Source organism: Diospyros lotus, chromosome 2 (assembly GCF_014633365.1).
Source record: "Diospyros lotus cultivar Yz01 chromosome 2, ASM1463336v1, whole genome shotgun sequence".
In the NCBI taxonomy this organism is placed as follows: Eukaryota; Viridiplantae; Streptophyta; class Magnoliopsida; order Ericales; family Ebenaceae; genus Diospyros; species Diospyros lotus.
The window spans coordinates 38,155,901-38,178,089 of NC_068339.1; the positions used below are offsets into that span (position 1 = coordinate 38,155,901).

The window sequence follows — 22,189 nt, forward strand, 5'->3', positions numbered from 1 at the left end:
CCCCGTTTTTTCCTACATGCTCCTCTTTCGCCTCTCTACAGAATATCAAAAAAAACTGGACTTACCTTGCTGTTTTCTGGCGATTCAGGCCCAAATTCCAGTGACGCATAGTTTTTCCAGCAAGGCTCATATCTCCTTCATTCCTTTACCGATTTCCCTCGTTTTTCTTGCAGAATCTCCCCCTCTCAAGAACACACTCTTCACCTTCACACCACTCAATATGGCATAAACTTGGCTTCAAATGATTTGGAATGCCCAAAACTCAACCCAAAGGTCCTATTTATAAACGTTTTCGACCAATCGTGTTTCGCCACATGTTCCATCATTATGAGGCCTCATTATTATCTTCCATGTGTGGCCAATAAATGTTTGCCACATGACCCAAACTTAGAGGCTAAGCAAAAGACTTAACAAAGACTTTGATTTAAATAAGGTTTGGACTCCAAAATGATCCAAAGGCGGAACGAAATGTTGTTTGAACTTCAAAGGTGATCCAAAGCTGTATTGGAGTTTTATTTGAAATCTGCAATCATGACTTTCACAATCCCTTGAAATGTCCTGTTTCCTCAAGTATCTGAATCTAAAAATCTTGAATATTACATCATATTTGAATCTAAAAATCTCTGGTGTTACAAACACTGTAGCTGACTAGCATTCATGTCTCTAACTTGAGAGAACTAGTTAATGGAATTAATTTCTTTTTCTTTTTTTCAGAAGAAACAATGAAAGGAATTCATACAAAAAAGCTTTTTTTCAAAAAAAATAAATAAAGAACCAGTAACTGCAGTCTCCAGGTAATGCAATCAATTTTTATTTTTCCCAAGAAACAATCAAATAAATGAAAATTTATCTTCAGTTAAAAAACATTATGTCTACAGAAGAAGATAATGCAGAATGTTGGGGACTCAGTTGTTCCGTATCCCTAATCCGGGTGTAAGAGAAGGGAAGAAAGATATGCTAAAAGAGAATCCAGGTGTAAGAGAAGGGAAGAAAGATATGCTAAAAGAGAAGAGAAGAAAAGAAGGTAGAAGACTGCTGAGACAGAACAGAAGAAAGATCACACCAGAAAAATCTTCAGATTTGGGCCAGAGATGGTCCTCTGTCTTGTTGAATCTATTTGCTGCATCCAAAGAAAGAATTAAGGGAACAGCCAGCCAAATGGCAATGAGTCTCTCTGTGTCAGACAGTCAGAGAAACAAGAAGAAATATATAATCTTATTACATCTACGACAATTTTATAAAACAACCATGATTACAATCATAGATATGGAATAGGACATGGTTTAATGTATTGTATTGGAAAAAAAGAAGGAAAAAAAACAAAAAACGCAAACTTGGCCTGTGGTAATTAATGCAAGTTATCATCGTGGACATAACAATGTCATCCATCTGTTTCAAATGTTAAGACACTAAAAATATGGCTCATATTCTTGATGGATTTAAACTTCCTTCTTTCACAAATAATTGAGAGGACACCGGCTCTCCAAATAATTGAACAATAGGCAATCTCCACTTTTGACGGACATCAATTTCATTCTCTCAAAGATCCAGATCTCCTAAGGAAAGTAATAAGCTCTCAAATTAAGTTATTATAACCGCAACGTCCTTAGTTAGAGAAGAAACTAGCAATAACTAATATATTAACCCTTATTTTGTCACAATAACGAAGGGGGGGAATGGAAGGGTGTCTAGTTATCTTACATACCTTTTATGGCATATAACACTATACTAATTATCATTCTAAAGGATACAAAAATGATTTGACCACGCAATAAATAAAACATCAAAGATGATACCAGAAAATTAATGCATGAAACTGTCCCAGTAACTTGCAGATTCACTGCTCAAATTCATGAAACTTTGGGGCTTTTCTGAGAAAACAGAAACATCACCAACAAAGCCTGACATAATACTAAGAGCTTATATACAAGCTTATGTATTCTGAATGCATGTGTAAACATGTACAAGAATACAAACAAATAAAAAAAGAAAGGTTAATATACCTTCTTCGAAAAGTGCTTTGCAATTAACTATATCCATCGGTTTCCCCTATGAAACAGGAAAGGCATCAATCATTTCGAATCCTATCTGCTTTGGACAAAACACAGTTCTTTTCATAAAAGAAGTTCAGATCAAATAAGTGCTCTTTCTTTTTCACTTTTAGCAATAAAATCTGTGCATATATACACTGCGCCTTTTTTCTTTATATTTATTGCCCAGGTTGCCCAAGCCCAGAAAGAACCATGGTTAAGTTGAAAAAGAAAGAGAACCAGAGCAAAAGCATCATTTTTCACAGCCTGTTTAGCATCACTGCCACTCATCTACTCTCAAATCCTCTGCTATCTGCAAATTCAACTTTTTCCCACTTCATTGTTTAAAAGCACAAGCAAAAACTAAGTGTTTTACGAACAAGTTTTCATAATCCAAAAAATAAAAAGAATAAGAAAATTTCTTTCGAGAAATTAATTGGAGGATTTTGTCTGTATACTGTTCAACTAATTAACAATGAAACCATTGAAGCTAGCTAACTTTCCAAACTCAAAGCATCATAATGACATTCGAACGGAAGGCTGTACCAGAATCAAAAGTTGATAAAATTCCTTTAATTGATCGAGATACTGCTCAACGTTTTCTTTACTGTGAAAAGCATAACAAGTATAGTATTCTAAATCATAAATTCTCAGCCCAGAATGGCATGGATTGAAGTAGTGTCACTATATTTGAACATGATACCTCAGCTGATACATTTCGGTTGAGGCCTGTATAGATGGATCCTACACAAACAGAATGGTATGATAATCACAGTTTCGTGAAAACCAAATCATTACCTTGGCACATGAGTAGAAACATCAACTAGAAAAGAAAAAGAGAGGCATGAAATAAACACAAGCTCAACATCCACCCAGAAAGAAAATAGTCAATACCAGGAAAACCAAACAACTCTTGAAAAAAGAAAGCAATCCATTGAATTTCAAGACCATACTTATTTCACTAGGTTGGATTTTGAATAAGACAATTATGTGCAAACTTGCCAATAAATTGCCAAGTCCATGAAACACGAGTAATTAGTTACACCTGATCGAATAAAAAATCAAATGACAAACAGATCAATACTCCTTCCTTTCACAATGTTTATTTTCTACAGGGCCATTTGATCAAACGTTTGGTGAGTTTATAGCCAACAGAAAATGATAACAGTCAATTTTTTGCATCTAATCAAGACAATTTTGCTAATCCAATGCCACTCATTCTTCACAAGCAGATGCATTGACCATTTGTTTAGCCCTAAAAAGAAAAAACATGCATTGACCATTTCAAACCCGCACCACATGCCCATGCTTGGACAAGGACTATAGCATTCATGAGGGCAGCCATTGATCAAGGAATTTATCATATCAAATCAACTGAAACCCAATATGACACAAAAATAAATAAATAAATAAGTTCATTGAATAGGGGAACTTGGCTTCAAGCCTTCAAACAAAATAATGTCCTTAAAGGTAAAAAAAAATAAAGACAAGCAGCTTTCCTCTTCCAACTCCAATTGGACTTCATCCATTTTTCCCTGTATTTGCTCATATTCCTTCTCAGAAGAAGAGCCAGCAGATTTTAACCACTTCAATTCCTTCTCAGCACCAGCAAAGTACCATATTGCAGTTTCTACGCTAGGTGTCTTTCTTCTTAAGAAGATTTTACTGCTTCAGTGATACAAACTTCCATCTGCAAGGTTGCCATATTGTTGGAGGGAATAAGTGGCAACTTTGACCACTGACTTACCAATGAATCTTCTCTGGGGCTCACTGACAGCAATCCTCAACTTTGGAGATTCTAGTGTTGAATGAACCCACAGCAATTCCTCAAATTTTACCTGCTTTTCAGAGAGCAAAAGGCTTTGCTCCTGCTTCATACTCACAATCTCAGAAACTAGCTGCAGTATAAAACAAATAACTAAATCATGAGCTACAGCACTAGCATCAAATAAAATATGATAATGTAATGAAAATAAAATGCAGAACAGAATAAAAAATTCAACTGCAGAAAGCAACTAGGGCACAAACCTTGATATTATAATCTTCCCTATCAATTTATAAATAACACATCTTGGTTCTGTGTTTGCATATCTTCATATGCTTGACCCATAGTGTACAAGCTCCAGGTCAGCTCCTCTCACTGTCCCCCTCACCGACTATGAAGCTCTCTGGAAGCAGTACGAGGAGAGAGTACAAGTTCTTCAAGAGATGGCAGGCTTGTTGCAAAATATTATACCCAATGCCCCTCTCCCGCATACCTAGCAGAACCTCCTTATCAGGAGTCCAGGAGGGTCAATCCCAATTACTCTCCCGGGAATACAGGAAGATCCAGTTCTCCCAAAGATCTCCCTAGAAAAAGACTATTGAAAGACTCCAATAGCCAACCCCGCTCTGAGAGAACAAGCAGGCAACCCAGAAGCCTCTTGCTGAAGAAGAACCTCCTCAGAAGAAGCAATGTTCGAAAATGGTGGACAGCATGATTGTTGGAGGAAGCTGAGCACTACTCAGAGGCCACCTTAGGAGGGTACCAAAAACAAACAACCAGTTTGCATTCAGTGCTCAAGAGACCTAGGTTGCACGGCAACGGATACGTAAAACATTTCCGATACGAAAAAAAAATAGGGAAATGGCATTTTGCAAAAAAAGTAGGAAACAAAAATGCAGGGTAAAAGCGTAAATAAAAAAGATATAGGGGTTTTTTTGCAAATATAATTGTTAATATAAAAAATAGTTATTCAATACATACAGAGCAATCAATTGCAATCGACGACAGGAAAAGCAATCAACGGCAGGCAGAGCAATCAACGATGACATCAAGCAAGAAGTTGTGAATTGATTTGTGTAGGACGAAAAAGGCGAAACCAAGAACGAAAATCTCAATTTGTATCACTGATAGTTTGATGGCGGCACTGAGCACCAAGCAACAAAGCAATTGAAGTTGTGAATCGATAGCAACACCGAGCATCGAGCAACTAGCCGACAAGGGGAAGAATGAGTACGGACAGTCGATCAGAGAGTCAAGAGGAGTCAAGAAGATTCAGAATTTCAGAGGAATTAGGGCTAGGCTAGGGCATAAGTCGAGAGAGTCTAACCGGTGTTCGTCACAGGAAACACATTTTTGATATTTCAAATTTATTACGAAACGGGCCCCCAAAACGTTTCTGAAATTACATAAACACCCCAAAAAGGTTTTTGGATGTTTTTTAAGTTTCTAAAACAGGAAATGCCGAAACGTCTTCAATCCGTTTTCGTGCATCAAAGCAAGAGACAATGGACATGAAAAGAATGATAGAAGAAATTTTAGAGCAAAAACGATTGGTACAGGCTTAAAAGGAGCACCAAAGAAAGAAAATCCCCTTTACTTCAAAGATAATGGAGAAATCTCTTCCCAAGAAGTTTAAGATGCCTCAATTGGCTACATATTTGGGGAAAAGGGATTCATGTGATCACGTTCAGAGCAATGAGTCCTTATGCTACTTCATGGATGGGATGATGCAATCATGTGACAGGTTTTTTCTCTTAACACTAACAGTTCATGCTTGTGCCTAGTTCAATGGCCTTGCTAAGGGATCCATCTCCTCCTTTGATTAATTAAGGGCAAAATTCCTCAAAGCATTCATTATTAACAACCTTAGAAGGAAAGATTGTACATATCTTCTTAGCATCTGACAAAGTAGTAAAGAAACCCTCAGAGAATATGTTGATCATTTTAGGAACGCGATATTGGAAATACAAGACTTGTAAATGGGTATCGCAACAAACACTATGCAAAATAAAAGACAATATGTACAGAAAATAAACAAACGCGATCACATGAATCCCTTGGGGGAACTAGGAGAATTCGTGGACACAAATGCCCAGAGGGATGAACAGACCAACTACCCTAGATACAAGGGGCATAACTCGAGGCAAGAAGAGAATAGAAGTTCTTATTGATCCATGTCGTGTACCTAAGGGGGTTTTACTGTTATAAAAGTATAGTTGGAGTGACGGGTGTCTTTACTAGAATGTGTAGCAAATCAAAGGCGGTATGAGAGCTAGGCTATTAGCGCCAACCGTTGGGAACCAAGTATATAAAGCTCGGCCCAATTCAATTGTAAGGATCGAATACTTTTGAATTGATTCCTATTCAAATTCTTCCCCCTAATTCTACAAGTCTCTCCCTCCTAATTCTTCTTCATTCCCTCCCCTTATTCTGGTGATTCCCGCCTAAGCGTTCTTACTAGAAGAACACTGTAGGATCCAAGAGGTCATGAGAATTGGTATCAGAGCATCCGCTCCTGGTTTCCAAGGAAATTGAGGCAATAGCAATGGCAGATGGAACTGCAGCTTCAGCAAGTGTCGGCTACGGTGATGGATGTTCAGACTCGAGTCAGATCAATGGAGGAATCATTGGGCTCAGTGATCGATCGGAGATTGGAAGAGGTAACGTATCGGTTGCGTGGGGATATGCGCAACCACATCAGAAAGGAGATGAGAGAGCATAGCAATATGCTGCGTGATCAGATGCAGCAGTTCATGCTCATGTTCTCGAGTCAAGCTCAGGTAAGACTATCTCCAAATTTTCCTCCGAGAGAAAAGGTCGAATCCAATTTTACCAAGAGCTGGTACGAGCCGAAGAATGGTTGGCTCGTCGGAAGCGGAGGGTGATCCGACAGCTTTGGAAGACATTGGAATGGGAAGGAGACCGGAAACTCAGGTGAATTCTAATTTTCCTCTACCAAAATTAGAATTACCTGTGTTTGACGAGGCGAAACCTCGTCGGTGGTTATGTCGATGTGAGAAACTATTTGGGATACACCGGGTGGCTGAGGACCAGAAGATCAGCCTAGCAATAGCATATTTGAACGACATAGGGGATGTGTGGTACCAAGGCTGGTCACGAGTTAGGGAGGATTGTAATTGGGAGGAATTTGTCAAGGGAATAAGTGAACGGTTCGGAGAAAAAAGGACCATGGACATCGTGGAGGAATTTAATAAGATGAAGCAAAATGGTTCGGTGCAAGAGTACCAGCTCAGATTCGAGGAACTAAAGTCTCAGATGTTGAGCCCCAATCCCTACTTGATCGAAGATTACTTCGTGTCGAGTTTTCTGAGCGGTTTGAATGAGGAGTTACGGTCCGTAGTGAAGATGACCAAGCCCCGAACGGTACAAGAAGCAGTAGAGAGTGCTTTACTTCAGGAGATGAATGTAGAAGCTATAATGAAGGTACAGAGGACTTAGGCGAGGGGATAGGGATCCGTCCCATCTCCAACTGTGGGAAGAGGTCCGTTAAGAGAGATGTACAGAACAGGATCAGTAACGAAGCCATCTGTTTTGCCGCCTCCAACTAATACGATGCAACAAGGGGGAAGGGTGATGGAGCCAACGAGGCCTCTCGGATTGTGTTACCAATGCGGTGATAAGTACTACCCTAGGCATCGCTATGGCAGACAATTGTTATTACTGGAAGGAGGCGAAGTGGAGAATGATATAGGGGAGGAAAATTTTGTGGCCAAAGAGGAGGGAGAAGAGGAAGATAATGGCACTATCTCTCTCCATGCTATTAAAGGGGTGGCTAGCAGTAAAATAATCAAGGTAGAAGGGAGGGTACCGGAGGGGTCACTCATGGTATTGATTGACAGTGGAAGCACACATAGCTTCATTAATGAGGGAACTGCGAGAAAGATGAAGTGTGAGCTTTCCAACACTCAACCATTAGCGGTAACCGTAGCTAACGGAAGTCGAGTGTTGAGTAAGTCGGCATATCTAGGGTTTTGCTGGACAATGCAAGGGGAATGCTTCGAAGCTGATCTCAGATTACTTAAATTAGGAGGCTACCAAATAGTGTTGGGAGTTGATTAGATGAGAGAAGTTAGCCCCATTAGCTTCGACAGGAGAATTACGTTGCAAGGAAATGTGGAGATAGGGGTGTGCAAATTGATCAGAGGAAGAAGGCTGCATAAATTACTGAAGTATAAGATGTCCCAGGTGGCTCAACTTTTTACCATTGAGGCTTATGTGGATTGGGAAGAACCAAGAGGTTAAGGGACGATGGCCAATAGCATCCCAACGACCAACCAATGGCAGTTACAGGAATTATCTTCTCTTGATGCACTACTTATTGAGTTCGGGGACTTATTTGCAGAACCTAACAGCCTTCCTCCTAAGAGACCCTTTGATCACACAATTGCCCTTCAATCCAATGTAGAACCCATCAATATTCGATCATATAGATATCCTCCTAAACTTAAAACTGAGATTGAAACCATGGTCAAAGAAATGCTCGACTAATCCTTGATCCAACCTAGCAGAAACCCTTTTGCATCTCCTGTCCTTTTAGTTAAGAAAAATGATGGAACTTTCTACATTGATTACCGCCAACTCAATAGCATCACCATAAAAAATAAATTTCCTATCCCTATCATTGAGGATTTACTCGATGAACTAGCTAATGCTTCGGTATTTTCTAAACTTGACCTTAGATCTGGATATCACCAATTTCGGATGCACCCCTTACACATTCCTAAGACCGCTTTTAGAACTCACCATGGGCATTATGAATTTACCGTAATACCTTTTGGTTAAACCAATGCCCCCGCAACCTTCCAAGCCCTTATGAACCATATCTTTAAACCCTACCTCCACAAATTTATTTTGGTATTCTTCGATGATATCCTCATATATAGCGCCTCTTTCACCCAACACTTAGAGCACCTTAGAGCTACATTTCAAGTCCTTTAGACTCAATCGGCTGTGCATCAAAAAGTCCAAATGTTCCTTTGCTCAGACGCAGGTGGAGTACTTGGGTTATGTCATCTCTAGTGCTAGAGTTAGCACTGATCCTAAGAAGTTGTCATGGCCAAAACCTGGGAATATTCGATCTCTAAGGGGCTTTCTGGGACTGACAGGTTATTACAGGCATTTCCTAAGAAACTATGGGGTAATAAGCAAGCCATTAACTGACCAATTGAAGAATGATGGTTTTAAGTGGAGTGAAAAAGCAGAAGCTGCATTTGAAAACCTTAAAAAAGCCATGAGTGAGGTGCCGATACTCGGCATTCTTGACTTCAACAAACCGTTTACACTAGAGATAGATGCGAGTGGTACAGGAGTGGGGGCTATTCTATCTCAAGATGGGCGACCTTTGGCTTTTATGAGCCAAGCCTTGGCCATAAGGCATCAGAGGCTAAGTACATATGATAAGGAGCTATTGGCAGTCCTTATGGCAGTCAAAAAATGGAGGCATTACTTGGAGGTAGGGCGGTTTATCATAAAGACTGATCACAAAAGCCTCAAATTCTTGTCTCAACAAAAGTTGAATACTAATTTACAGAGAAAGGGGATGTCTAAGCTAATGGGATTGGAATTTATGATTCAATATCGAAAGGGGAAGGAGAATGTGGCAGCCGACACGTTATCCTGGTGCCATGAGGAAGGGCAATGTGCAGTCACATCGACAGTGATCCCGGATTGGTACCAAGAAGTCACAAGTAGTTATGACAAGAATTCGTGGACAAAGGAATTGTTGGAACAATTGAGTCTAGACCCCAACAACAAGCAAGGTTACACCTTCAATAACAGTCTCATTCGGTATCATGGACAATTGGTAATAGGAGATTGTGAGGCGCTGAGGGGAAGGATACTCCAAACGATGCATGACTCTCCTTTAGGAGGACACTCTGGGATCCAAAATACATATAGAAAGGTGAAATTGGTCTTTTTCTAGCCTGGATTAAAAAAACCGGTGATGGAGTATGTACTTAAGTGCGACATTTGCGAAAGGTGCAAACATGAATTAGTGGCTAAACCAAGTCTATTGCAACCACTGGCAATACCTAATCGAGCTTGGGCTCACATTACAATGGATTTTGTCGAAGGGTTGCCACGCTCAGAAGGAAAGAACTGCGTGCTAGTCGTGGTAGACAAGTTGACTAAGTACAACCATTTCCTTAGTCTCGCTCATCCCTTCACAGCACCAGAAGTAGCCAGAGAATTCTTGGATCAGATAGTGAAGCTGCACGGGGTTCCTCCTCAATCATTTTAGATAGGGATAAGGTGTTTACCAGCTTATTTAGGCGGGAGTTGTTCAAAGCATTGGGTTCTAAGCTTCTTATGTCAACTGCCTACCATCCTGAGACTGATGACCAATCAGAACGAGTCAACCAATGCTTGGAAGCCTATCTCAGATGCTTTTGTTTTGCGCAACCTAAAGGATGGAATAAATGGCTATTCTTGGCACAATGGTGGTATAATTCCAGCCACCATCATTCCATAGGGATGACACCATTTGAGGCTTTATACAGGTACAAACCCAATTTAGTGTGGATGGGTAGCGAGCCAACTTCAGTGGAAAATGTGGACTCCTACTTACAACACTGACAGGAGGTCTTACAGAATCTGAAAACGGAATTGGCCAAAGCTCAGAATCGAACGAAACTGATAGCCGATAAGAAGAGAAGTGAACGTGAATTCGAGGTAGGAGACGAAGTGTACCTCAAGCTCAACCAACCCCAACTCAAATCCATCCTACAGCACAAGGTGACCAAGCTTAGTCCCAAATTCCACAGACCTTACCCAATCACTGAACTAGTGGGACCAGTTGCTTACAGATTGCAGCTACCCGAAGGAACCCAAATACACCCGATATTTCATGTGTCCCTTCTACGGAAAGCTACTGGGTTTCAGGTCGCCAGCCATCCCCTACCAATTACCATCCGTGAACCAGAGCCAGCTATCCAACTAGTCACTGTCATAGACAAGCGGGTCATCTTCCAGCAAGGGGCCCCTATCACTCAAGTGCTGGTCCAATGGTCTACCCTACACCCCGATAGCAGTACGTGGGAATACCTTCCAGAATTCTTCAATCAGTTTCCCAACACAGCGAGCTTACTTACCATTCTTGGGGACACGAATTAATTCAAGGAGAGGGGAGTTGTCGTGTACCTAAGGGGGTCTTACTATAATAAAAATATAGTTGGAGTGGCGGGTGTCATTACTAGAATGTGTAGCAAATCAAAGGCGGTATGAGAGCCAGGTTGTTGGCGCCAACCGCTAAGAACCGAGTATATAAAGCTCGGCCCAATTCAATTGTAAGGATCAAATACTTTTGAATTGATTCCTATTCAAATTCTTCCCCCTAATTCTACAATTCTCTCCCTCCTAATTCTTCTTCATTCCCTCCCTTTATTCTGGTGATTCCCGCCTAAGCGTTCTTACTAGAAGAACACTGTCAGATCCAAGAGGTCACAACAATCCAATGAAACATGAGTCCACGAAGCATGTTTCACTGCTCGAATGCCTAAAGCCCACAAAGGAATTCATAACACTTATATACACTTCAAGGAAGTATCATAATCAAGATTAAGAGTGTTAGCAGTTATATATGTCATTTAATAATACTTGAATGAAATAACTTTTACCGTGTTGCAATTTCCTTTTTGTGTATTTTGTTTTTCAAGACAATGGATGCATGAAAAAAGGACCCAAAACTCTGGTTAACAAGCAAACCTAGTATTGAAACGTGAAATTGGGTTCATTATTTAAAGTCTAGCATTGAAGCGTGGATGCGAGAACGATCTAGGGTTCATTACCTAAAGCCTAGCATTGAAGCATGGAATACGTTAGAATGATCTCGATTTCATTATCCAAAAATCAAACTACAAAAGCGTAAGAATAGTCTAAAAATTGAAAAAGCAAAAATCACAAGAATGATAGAGGCAAAACCTAACATCAAAAGGGCAAAATGCGCGATACCAGATTAAAAACCAAAATTGAAAAAGCACGACAACAATCTAAGATAACCCAGAATCAAAAGCAATAAATGCGTATGAATGATCTAGAAAGACCTAGAGTCAAATTAAAACCAAGAGCGCAAAAGCACACGAATGATCTAGGGTCCATCATCCACAAAGGATTAGGAGCAAGCATAATACCCCTTCTCTAAGAAAAAGTGAAGTGTAAGTGTCAAGACAAGTAAACCTTAAAAGTTTTGAACAATTTATGATTCAAAAGCTAAACTATGAAATTTTATATGATATGTGAGTTACTAACATGTTACATAGAGAAACAAACACAAACCTAGAATCAAATGCTCAAAAAGCACAAGAACAGCATAGAAAACCGAAACAAAGCCTTGTGATACAAATCAACAATCCCTATTTTGGGACCTAACCCTTTTTGTCCACTTCGCATAGCCAAGCCCTTTTCTCTCACAATCGAACATGTGGCATAAACGGTGATCATTTATGTTGCGCTTGAACAAGGTTCATTTGCAAAAGTTGGGGAAGGAGCTACTAGTGTTTTCACTTAGGTTAGAGAATCCTCTATAGGCGTAAAGGATGTTTTATCTTTTTGAAAAAAAACAAATAAACAAATTACCCTCATTCCTTCATATCAGATGCATAGTGAATCACGAGACAGGAGTGAAGACCTTTGATATTGATATTCCCAAATTCTGACCATTGTCGAGTAGGAAATATGAAAATAATTAGACAAAGAGCTGTTAGCAGGGCTTGTTCACGCGTAGGCTGCACATGAACTAGATGAACTAAAAGAATGAGAATGATCTAGGGTAAACCAAGCATCAGAAGTGAGAAAATGCACAAACATGATCTAGGGTTCATCATCCAAGACAAACGGGGGTCATGAGAACCAATGGGTTATAGAAAACAAAGACCCACCAAAAATACAAAATACAAGAATCCTTCGACAAATGCCAAATCACTCATTTTATGATCTTCTACATCCTAGATCATCCCATTCTATCATCTGGCTTATGTTCTTCATGTAGCATTTAGACTGAATGACTATGAAATTACATCGATACTTCGCAAAAGATTGGGGAGCAAACCCTAACTCTAGAAAGGAATAACACAAGAAGCCACAAAAGAGAAAATGATTTTACTGCAAATAGTACACAGATATAGTAAACAAAAACCCCTAAAGTCCATCTAGCCAAGCTGGAGGAACCTCCACACGGAAGAATGGGCAAGAACTCCAAAAACGAGATTACCATATTAGCATTATGGCTTTATCTCTCAAAAAGTAACCAATGTTAAGTTCTCATCAACTGAACCGGATCCTCAATATCCAAATACTTTCAATCACATCAGGGTTCCCTCAGCCACATGAATAAGACTTCAAAGGACCAAGAAGGTTCTCCAAGTTATCGACCAGAATGGCAATAAGCTTTCAAACTCTCAAACTTCGAGTCATAAGGCCACTAGCCTAGAACACTAAAATATGCACTTCAAGCGGATGAGAAACAAAAAACCCACGAGACAGAAAATATTGACATCAAGAAAGATCCCTTGAGAAAGTCTCCCAGAGAGGGCAATTTGACAATTTCTCTTCCCTCCAGAAAACCCAAAGGAAAGAGTGAAAAGCAATTGATATGCCTGAAAAAATGGGCCCAAACACAAGACAGGCCCAAGAGAAAGAAGCTCAAAGAGAGAGGCCTCTTGAGTCCCAAAGATATAGTCTTCGGGGGACCCTCAAATTATGGCCCATCAAGAATGTGACAATTCACTTCCGAGATCTTTGCCTAAAGATCAGGAACAAACAACCCCAAAAGATGCAAATTTTCCTCCACCTGTGAGTCTTACCTCTATAAATAGGGAGTCACCCTCCAATCGAGGTATGCAAGAACTCCTACACAAGCTACCAAAATACTTCTTTATTTTTCGGCTGACACTAACTTAAACATCGAAGGGCCCATGCAAGAGACACCTCGGGCCCCTAGTTGTCTTCTGTTTTACAGGTCTCCCAAAGATTAGAGACTCAAGACAAACACTTTCTCGTAGCTATAAATTTATTGTTGTATTTCGACAACAACACTAAGCAACCGAAACTACTCTCACCACCACATCACCAGGCATGGTAGGTTTGAAGTGGAGAAAAATCACTAGATCAACCACCAGTTCTGGGAAAGATCCACTGGGGCAACCAATGGTTAATTGATAAAATGTTGGTACAACTAGCTCTTTCAAAAACAATGGTTGAACCAACGTTTTATAAAATTCCACTTTATTTGGGGAAGATCCACTGCTGCAACTAGCTGTTGTACTAATAAAAGGCTGCTTGAACCAGTGCTTTTAGAAATGTTTTGTATCTCATTTGTGGAGTATGGGTCAAGCAAATGAGATATGCAGACACAAAACCAACATTTGTTGCAGCTTGTGACCGAGAGGGAAGGATTACATCATCAAGGATGTGCCCTGGTTGCCTCCCGCAGCTGAATTTTATAATTCCATTCCACATCTCCTTGTCATTAAATTATCATACGTTGTTGGATGCTAGTGTTGGAAGTTATCGATTTAGTTGTACTTTACTATAGCTAGTTTGTGAGATTGTGAAAATAAAGAATTGCATCACCTCTGAAAAGCAGGCATCATCTAAAGAATTTCAGCAGGTTCATGCAACACTGGAATCATTGAGGTTGAGGACTATTGTTCGTTAACACCAGGTGAAAGCTTATCCCCTCCAACCAACATGACAACCTTGCAGTTGAAAGTTGCATTATTGAAACATTAAAATTTACTCGAGAAGATGGGCACCTTGCAGTCAACCCGGAAACAGGATGGGATTGGCTGGTGCTAAGAAGGAATTGAAGTGGAGGAACTCTACTGTCTCTTCTTTTGAAAAGGAGACACCTGAGGAATTGAAAATTTCAGAACATGAGAAAATGGGGGCAAACCGTCGGATTATGAATAAACCTCGTGAAAGGAAATTAAAAATGCAGAAACATGGGGGAGTCTTGGATAAATTTAAGCAAACAACTGGGGAGAAATGGACATAACAACCGGATACGGATGAACCCATCGAACATAAAAATGCCTATCGGATAAAAATGAACAAACAACATCACCTCACAGAACACAAATGGCAATGGGGGTAGGAAATTCATCCCTAAAACTCAATTCTGTCCTCATAATAATAAACTCGTGGGATTTCTTTGGGTTTTCCGACCGACGGCAAAGACAGACTCCGACTGATGGCTGTTGCGTTGACGGCGAGGCCTCCCCTGCTGAGAATCGAAGGGTCGGCTTCTTAAGAATTGGGAGGCCTTGAACGCCCCCTCAAGGAAGGTAGAAAAATGTCCCAGAATAAACTAATACAGGCTCTTTGGTAGTCTTAAGGTTAGAAAGTTTATATAGAGTTTGACAGAAATATTTAGGAAAATACAATAAAATATGAAAATTCATTGAATGATTTTAATATGTAAAATAAAAAAATATGTGAATTTATTAAAATATGTAAAATCAAATAACTTAAATATATATTGTTGATTTAATATTTTGATGATGATATTGATGCAAAACTTTAATTATTTATGTATCAAATAATCAATTTTTAAATATCTCAAATATTCGAGTGAGGCCATTAAGTATTCACATGATTCACAGTTGTTTAAGTAGGAATTTTATAATATTCAAGTGAATGAAGTGTGGAAGACTGATTTAACTATCTTTCAAATCACAACTCGAGTTAACTTGTGTTAGGTATTGAGTAAAACAAATATGGGTGTAAAGCATGGCTAGCTTAAGAGAAGGCGATGTGAATTAAGCCTCACTTTTGAAAAATTTCACAATTTAATTGAAAGAAAAATATTAAAGAAATCTTAAAGAATGTAGCACAAAAATTTTATAGTGATTTGGCTAGCAGCCTACTCCACTACCTTAACTTCTCATCAAGAATTTAATCAACTAACTTATTTTGATAACTTTTTCAAGAGGATTAGCTACAAACCTTCTTATAACTGATTTTTAATAGAATCAGCCACAACTATTACTTTTTGCAAGGATATGGTATACCTTTTACAAATCACAAATAAATATGATTACAAGATATACAAAAGAAGTTTTGAAATAAAAATATAACAAAATATAGTTGCTTCTCCTAGGTTACAAAGGTGAAAAAAGATAGAGTAAGCTCAATCTCTCTTTTCTTTCTAAGAATGTATATGAACAAAGTACACTTAAAGTAAGTTATTTGAGATTTTTAGATTGAATTCTTCTTTCTGTTTAGTTATCTTTCTCTTCTTCATTCTCGAACCATTTATATGGTGTTGCCATCTTAAATGCTATGATGCTTTATTCCTTGAATAAAAAATTTCCTCTTTGTAACTGCCAATTTTTCACTCTAAACAAGCTCACAAAGATATTAGAAATAGATATTTAATATATAAATCATCTCAAAATGATCAAAATTAACAAGAAATTACTCAATTAGAATTTTAGATTACTCGATTAATTTTGACAATGACTTGAAGAGGAGAGGCATGCCCCAGGCATGTCGTCCTTCCATCCTTCTTCGCTTCCACACATCCCATAGAATCCATTGCAAAAACGACAAAGAAACCATGCCTAATCGCGACTCTCGCTATAGGAAATAGTCGACAGTTTGCAAGCAACCGGTTAACTGATTCATAATGAATCAATAAGGATCAATCGATAGTTTTCTCAACATATCGACCAGCATGATCCAATCGAGCGTCTCCAAGGCTAGTCGACCAGTTTTGTTTCTTCGTTCCTTGTTTTCACAAATTGCATCTAGGTCCGCTATTAACTCTTAATGACATTTTCATTATCTCATAATGAAACCAAGGCCCCCGTTAACTTTTAACAGCATGCTTGTCAACTCTTAACAATTGCTCCTGCTAATTTGAACATGATTTGTTAACTCTTAACGATGTCATCATTAACTCTTAATGATGATTATTAATTAATTACATCTTTTATCACTTAGTCAATCACTACACTCGGATATGCATATGATCTTCTAGGTTCACCACTAAGTAACAATTTGGACACATCAAACACTTTGACGTCGAGCAAACACTTTGGTCCACAACGAGAATCTCTCTATCTCCCCAATGTACCCCGAAAGACCTTGAATGATAACTAGTATTATGTCAGGGTGATCCTACCAATAATGAAGTCATACTTCAAAAGAGAATTTATTTGGCCTTTTGATTCCTGTGTAATATAATCTCTCTATCGACTAACATCCAGATTGAGTGAGAGTTATGGACTGATCAAACTCACTAACTCAATATCTATGCCAAGATCTGTTGTGGTGTGATCGAGATGACACATCGAAATTACTTCTGACATTGGAAACAACTTTCTAATCATGTGCGCCTTGGCCAAGGGTTTATGCAACCATAATCACCACTAATTGCATAGGATGTTCACCTCATAATGGAGATTAATGGATCCCATTAGTAATCACCTGCCTCCATACGTCACTGCACAGAGACCACACAGTGCATCTCTCACCCACTAATCGAACGGTTCTTAGTAAAGGCAAATTTCAAGCTCCAATCGAAACTAGTAATAGATCATAGATCCTCTCAGCCATGTGATTTATCACTTGCATCACATTCAGTAAATGTTCAACTAACATCTATCAACATGTCTATTATATTCATCTCATGGATTATAGCATGCAACTCACCATTTTTTTATCATTAGTATCTTATACTAATCAAAGATAGTAGCCTATATGCTGGTTGGTAATAGATTAATCAAAGCCCTTTTATGAGAAATCTAAGGATTGAAAATTATTTTAAGAAATTCTTAATCTGAAAGTCTTTGTCACATATCCTTAATACTTAAGAATAAGACTTTCATTAGGAAATCTAAGGGCTCATTCATATATATAGATTTGAGAGGTATGAATGAAGATATGACCTAAAAATATGAAAATACATTTTATTATATTTGTAAGATTTACATCATTAGTCCCATAATACATTTGCTAGATGTCGTCTAAATCTAGCATCAAGTGAACTAACACTAATAGAAACAACATCAAGTATATGCCCACGACTACTTTTTCTAATTTGAGGTTCATGTGAAACAAATTTAGGAACTCTCATCTCGCTCCCACTTAGATTAGATTCCTTAGATACATTTTCAAGTAAATGTACTATATATATTTATCGTATATATATTTATCGAATATATTTATAAAAGGAAAGTTTCTTTATTTATGAGCTCTCCAGTTTAACACATGAATAAGTCCCTAGATATTCTGTTTGAAAATCATATTCTCAAGGAGTTGAGATTGTGTGATAGGATTCTCCGGTAAAAGGATGTCTTAAATTATTCCTAGTCCTTAGATTCTTTGGATAAGGACTCCAATTAGTCGAGTATGCACTAACACAAGGGTTACTTCCTCGTTCAGTATGAGATGTTGATGAGAGGGTGGAGTGTCACACGCCACGTGATATGAGATGTTGCTAGTAGATCTACGGGTGGTTGTTGGGGAATAACTAGTCGAATGTGATGTCAATAACAAACCACATGGTATAGTGGATAATGCTCATGTCATTAGGATGCGATGGTGTGTTAATCCTCGGATTTGAACTAGCACGATTATTTTGTATATTGGTGTGCGGGATTTGCTAATGAGCCAAACCTTCTAATTGGAATATGGAAAGGTTCATCTATCTGGTTCTGTATTATTGGTATATAGAGATAGGTTTTGAGAATAGGATCTATCACTCTCGTCAGTAATTGATGGGGTGAACATCCTATATGATCTACTATTAAAGAGATAGGACAGCCCTTAGCTAGGGCAGATTAAATATCAAGAAATGAGTTTATTGAGGTGTCATCTTGTAATGACCTGTTTATTTATGAATTAATGTAAATTTGTGTGTAAGGAATTAAGTAGAAGAAATTAAAATTAATTTATTTTTGGTCAAGGGAGTTTTAGCAATTATTCAAAAATATTGGAGTTTAAGTGTAATTTTGAAAACTGGTGGCCGAGTCACTTTAAATATAGAATATGCACAATTTTAATCAAGGGAGCATGTAGACGAGTTGGTACGCGTGTGTGAAGGGCTGGGAGAGGTCATGGGATCAAACCCGCGACCATGCAAGGAAAAATGGCTAGGTTTTTAAACCTAGCCAAGTGCCAAAATGACGTCGTTTCAAGGCGCTAAATGGCACCCATGCGCGTGGGTGACCCTGCTGCTTGCCATGTGGCTGCCAACCACTACTACCTGTTGCCTTATGCCATTCCATGTGTCCAAACTACTTTTTTGTCCCAGAAATTGATAATTGTCTACTGCCACGAAGTCCTTACAACATTATTTCCTCTTAACCTATATATATGTGATGGTTGTTTGAGGAAAATGGAGAATTTTAGAGAGATTAGGAAGATTTAGGTGGCGTGCGGACTTGGGCTATGATGTCAGTGACCCTGGTATGTTGCAAGGGTTAAGGAAAAATATCTAAGGCAAGTTCATGCTTCTTAACTTTCTATTTTGCAAGTTATTTTCTCATTTTGCAAGTTATTTCCCTTTTCTAGTAATTATTTCATTTTCCTTCTATCTTGCATGCTCTTAAATACTTTATTACCCTTTCTTCTATGATGCCTTGATTTCTTAAGTTCAGGACAAGTAAACCCTTGATTATGGAAGGATCGGGTTGCATGCAGCTTATGTGGTTATTCTGGTAACTTTTCATGATTCTCATTTATACCTACTAAGTCTCAAATAGGGTTTTGTATCACCTTATCTCCCTTTGGGAATGATGTTTTAGTGAGGGCATGTGAGGGTTTGATGTTGTCTTGCATGAGTTTTGCTCTCGTGTGCATGTTGCTTGGGTAATCGTGTGACAGTTATATATGATAAGAAATTATAAATATGCATGGTTATGATGATGCATGGAGTGTGTACGTGAAAAGGGTTTTAAAATGTTTAAAGGCTTCATGATGCGCGCAACAGGCGGATTCCGCAGGATATATTTGCAGAGAAAGCTTTAGCTCAAAGAAGGACTTCAGTCCTACGGTTATGATATGGATTTCGGTCTCATGGTTTTGGACTTTAGTCCCATGGTTACGATTTTAAAAGATTGCATATGAGAATGAATGCATGTTTTACCTTGTTGTCATTTAAAGTAATGTGAAGAGGGTGGCATGAGTGCCTTAAATGTTATTCATGATTGTCATGCTCACTTTCTTCTAGTTATACTTGCTGGGCCTCATGGCTCATATTTGTTTGCATCATTCTAAGTAAGGGTAAGGCTAAAGAGGTGGGCAAGTCAAGTGAAGTTGGAGTCGTGAGGTAGAAGTGTGTACAGAACTACCTCAACCATAAGGTCCTTGGGGGTGTTTTGAGATGTGTAATACTAAGTTACATTTTGTTTATGTTATAGGTCATACCCCTGAGGGGATATGGTGGGTCTGTTGACCCTAACATGTATATGTTTATGAGTAATGATATATGAGTATGGCTTCCGTTGCTAATAACAAGGAATATGCATGACACTTCTAATTGGGTTTTGTGTATGTGCCCTCCTTTTTGATGGACCCTTCTTAGATTCCTTGAATGTGGTGTCTTTGGTGAAGCGGGCGTAATAACTTTTTGAGCTTGTTTAAATGAGAAGTAAAGAGAAATTTAAGGGCGTTACACATCTAGTCACAATAACGAGGTCAAACACATAGTTACTGAGTTTTTGAGTTTATCATTCCATGGCTCTTGCTCAGTCGGGATGTTAGGTGATGGAAGAATTATAGTATACGGTAATCGTCATCTATAATATGTTCACTTGAAATGAGACTTCACTGCTTCCTCTCCTGTCCTGAACCATAGCTAGGCGTTATTCAGGAATTATCAGATCGTTATTGGGATATGGAGAGATTCTGGTGATGGGTCAAAGGGGTTGGCCAGTACCAAAAAGGGTTTCGGTGCTATCTAATTACTAGCGAATAGTGAATCTAGAAAGTCACACACCATATAATGTCGCATCTGGTAACTACATCTTGTGTATGAAGTGTCTCGAGGATTGACGGATCGAATGTTGACTTACTGACTTGGAGAGTAGACTTTCCTGTGTAGAAGTCAACTTTCAAGGCAATGAAAGTTGACTTTTGCCAAGGCTAGAGTCAAATTTCGGTGCCACTCAGAAAACCTAATTGAGCGCCACATGGCATGAAATTGGGAGGGGTTAGGGGTTTGGGGATGGATGATCTGGGGCAAAATAAATTAGAAGAAGAAGCAGAATTAACTTTTCTGTGTCTTCTTTTACTTTTATAAATTCTATAGCCGCTTGGAAAAGAATACGTGTAATAGTTACGTGTAAAGATTTGAGACTTGGGTACAGGTGATATAGAAACCCCTGTGTCTAGCTTAGGAAGGGCAAACCAAAAAAGTATCGAACAACGTACTAGGTACGGACTGACTAGGACCACCACATTGTGAGGTGGATTGATCTTAGTACAAAAATTGTTTCTATACCTATCTACATTGGACAACAGGTATGTGTGTATTTATATTCATATAATGAATATGCATGTTATTTAAATAACTAAGCTACATGTATGTATATATTTTGTTGCGCATATCTGATGTGCATAAAAATTTTAAAATTCTCTATAAAGCCGTACACGGGTTTTTCAGCAATGGTACTAGAGTCTCGCTTGGTACTTAATGCATATACATAGTTGTATACGTCAAATATAGTATTTGGTTGGCATTTGAATGACTTATGGTGCTAATTTTTTTATTCTGCATCTCGAAGAGTCAACTCTTCCTCTTGGAAAGTCGACTTCCCGAAGATGGCAAGAGTTTACTCCCAGACATTAAAGAGTTGACTTTTATCGACTGTAGCAGACAGACAGTTTGTTCTATCTATTTCGTTGTCAATGGTTGTGTGGTAATTCACATTGGACATTGACGTGGGGATTTAGATGTGTGTGTTTGGATGTTTGGTTGTAATATTTGACATATGTGGTATACACATGTCTTCAAAATTGTTTTGAAACAGTAGCAAAAATGAATGTATGTTTAGGATGAGTATGGGCTTGGTATGAATGAATAAATGTTACAAAGTTTTGATTGATTCATTTCAATATGTAATAATTATTCATTCGGATATGTACTGAGGCATAAGTTTCAAGTGGCTTCTTTTGGTATTTATTTTACAAAAGTTGTAATTTGAAAACGACATCAAAGAGTTGACAATAGTAAGAAGCGGTCAAGCAAGCAGTCCATCAAGGAGTTGATGTGTACCACGATTTAAACTCTTAAGGATCGGGTTTATTCTATGAGCAAGCCTATGATCATTCTGGTTATTTATTATTCATTTTATTATACAATAGTTGTGTGACAAAATAAATGATGAGTATATGACGAGACCGTTAAATAAAAAGCCCAAAAATCTTT

The 22,189-nt window shown here is 38.5% G+C and overlaps 1 long non-coding RNA gene across 1 annotated transcript; it reads right to left on the reverse strand.

Moving 5' to 3' along the window:
• Window positions 1-2,053: 2,053 nt before the first annotated feature.
• Window positions 2,054-15,116, reverse strand: LOC127794997 (uncharacterized). The gene is made up of 4 exons (XR_008021728.1): window positions 14,879-15,116; window positions 14,386-14,663; window positions 4,059-4,545; window positions 2,054-3,928 (listed from the first exon to the last, which is right to left on the reverse strand). It is a non-coding gene; the product is annotated as an uncharacterized LOC127794997 (long non-coding RNA).
• Between the last annotated feature and the right edge of the window lie 7,073 nt (window positions 15,117-22,189).